Source organism: Sorex fumeus, unplaced genomic scaffold (genome assembly GCF_029834395.1).
Source record: "Sorex fumeus unplaced genomic scaffold, SorFum_2.1 ptg000039l, whole genome shotgun sequence".
In the NCBI taxonomy this organism is placed as follows: Eukaryota; Metazoa; Chordata; class Mammalia; order Eulipotyphla; family Soricidae; genus Sorex; species Sorex fumeus.
The window spans coordinates 15,524,470-15,527,500 of NW_026606096.1; positions in this window are offsets into that span (position 1 = coordinate 15,524,470).

Here is a 3,031-nt window from a genome sequence, read left to right on the forward strand (position 1 = left end):
GAGAGATGTGAAGATGCGATGTTCTTGACTCTGACTACAGAAAAGGCTCACGGTCTAGGATGGCAGCCCCAGAATGTGGAGGCAGGTGAGGGAAGAGTGTCTGTTTCTCCCCAGAACTGAGGCCAGCTAGCATGCTGGGGGGAAGCCAGTGAGAACCATTTTAAACTTCTGACCTCCAGAACGACAAAAGAATCATGAGTGCTAGGTTTTGGGTTCATTTGTTAATCCATCCCTGTGGAGAGAGGTCACTCCAGGCAACACTCAGGATACCATGCAATGCCAGGGATCAAACTCAGGTCTCATGTGGGCAAAACTTGTGCTCCAGTCCTCTGAGCATCTCTCCAGTCAAAACTATTTTCTGCAGAGATAGATCCCAGTTTGTCCTTTCATCCTGAAGTAGGGCAAATGTCCATATTAGTGATGATGGCTGAGTTTGCCATTTTCCTACACTCGCGGAACTGGGCGGCTCACCTCTATTGAAGGATAGCTGGTAACATGGTCATTTGTCTAAGAACTTCATGCAGTCGTGGTTCCAGCTCTCGACGCAGGCCATGTCTGAGGTCATCACTGGGCATCCCCTTCTGCAACCAGTCATTGCCTGGGATACCCTGCTCTGCTACCCCCATTCTGTGGCAGGGCACACAGAAGTGTGCCTCACGGAGGCGCCAGCGGGCAGCTGGTACGGTGGTGCATGTAGCCATGGTCAGCACTGATGGCTAGTTGCTTGACCAGACACTTTGTAACTGGTGCCTCTGTGTTGTTTTGTTTCTGGGCCTCACTGGAAGTACTCAGGATTTATTCGTGGTTCTATGTTCGGGGATCACTCCAGATGGGTCTCAGGGGACCCTAGGGGGTTCCAGGAATTAAATCAAGGTCAGCTGTGCTCAACACAAATGCCATTACCCACTACACTATCTCTAGAGTCTCTACTTCAAGATTTTAATAGGCACTAACTCAAATGTTTGGGATTTTAATATCCTGAGAACTCATCTTTAGTCGTGGTTGACCAGAAGATGATGACACAATCAGACATAAGAGCACAATGCCTGGAGACCTCCAAATCTGGTGTGGAGTATAAACAGGTGTGTAGAAAACCATGAGAGAAACACTTAAAGAAAGACTTCAAAGGAGGCCTTTATTCTTAAACAAGAATCACTGTCATGAGTACTTGTGTTATAGAAATCAGATGGGCCAAAACCAGCATTGGTAGAAGTTGGTCAAAGAAGCACAACCAGCACAGTTGAAAGTGCCAACTGCCTGGACACACATATGACTTCAAGGTCCCAGAGCTGTACCTCCACAGCTCAGCCTTTCTGCATGGTGCCAGCTTTCGTCAAGCCAGTCAGGGGGAATCTATCCCCAAATTATTTTGAAGCATCAATGATGATGAAATCACCTATCTTTTTTGGAGGATTGGGGTGCAGTGAGGGAAAGTAAAAAATATTTTTTCTTTTCTTTTTTAAAATTGAGTTAACAAAACTTACAAAACGACAGCCATTTGTGATTGAGTTTCAGGCATACATTGTTCCAACAATGCCTTCACCAGTGCTCACTACCTTCCACCAATCTCTCTGATTTTCCTCCCACCCCCAGCCTGCTTCTGTGGCAGGTACGTTTCCCTCCCCCAACTGAAGGACAAAAATCTTTATTCATCTGTGTATGGTGTGGTTGCTTGGATATCAAAGATTTTGGGTGGAAGTGATAGCATCCATTTTTGTGTTCAAATTTATTAAGAAGGCATTAGTGTTAATATGTTACAGTGGCTTAACTGAAGGAAAATAATAAAGTGAGCACTTTACGCCCGTTTACCACCAAAAGGAAAACTGAAGGTCAGATGCAGCAGTGTTTTGAAAAATATTGCAAAGTCTTTTGAAAAAACCACAACAGGTCACACAGAAAGAACCCAGGGAAGAGCATGTAGTAGGACTAATGCCATGCTAGAGAACCTCTCTTTATTTTGCCCCATTTCATGTGCTCCTCCTCAAGGCAGTAAGACCTTGGACTGGCCCTTCATCTTGAGGACTGGACTTTCGATTCTGGGGGCAGATCGTTCTTCTGGGGCTGTTGAATGATTATCAACACCTGCTACTCCTTAAACATCCTATAAGTAAGTGGGGGAGGGGGTTTCTCCTGCTTTTGGCTCTTATGAAATTTGACTCTTCTCTGTCACATTTCTTGCCCTCCTGCAGACCAGAGGAGATGCAGATAGGGGACTCTGGTTTGGGGGCTTGTTTAGAACAACTGGAGAGGAGGATAGGGACTGATGGTGGCTTGTGGAGTGAGGGGCGCTTACCAGTTCATGCAAGACGCGGGATGAGTAGCTTACAGAATCTGAGGTCAGGCCTACTAGGGCAGGACATGAAATGAGCATATCCAGGTTGTCTGGGTCCCCAACCACAGGGGAAGATGTCCTGTAGATCAACCCAGCGCTGTTGAATGCAGGAGACACAGAAGTTGTGGCCACAGGCTAGAGTCACTGGGTCTCTCAGGTTATCTAGACAGAGAGGGCAGCTGGCTTCTGATTGGAGTTCGGCCAGGGAAGCGGAAAAAGCCATTCTTGGAAGAAGGATGTCTGGAGATAAGTCTTTTAAAATATAAGTATTCTGAAGATAGATCTTTTAGAATGTTTTTTTTTCTTTTCTTTTTGGCTTTTTCTTTTTGTTTGTTTTGGGTCACACCCGGCATTGCTCAGGGGTTACTTTTGGCTCTGCACTCAGGAATTACTCCTGGCAGTGCTGGGGGACCACATGAGATGCTGGGGGTCGGCTGTATGCAAGGCAAACGCTCTATCTGCTGTACTATCACTCTGGCCCTAGAATATAAGTTTTCTGAAGATAAGTCTTTCAGAATATAGTTCAGTCCTCCAGTAACCGAGCTGTCAGAAGAAAATATGTGCTCATTACTCACTTCCCTTAAAGAATCTGAACACTCTTTCCAATTTTCTAGCAAGCTCTGACAAATACTTGTTTAATTCATTTTCCTGATACAAATGCATTTATTCTGACAGAAAAAGTATTATAAGGCCATGTAT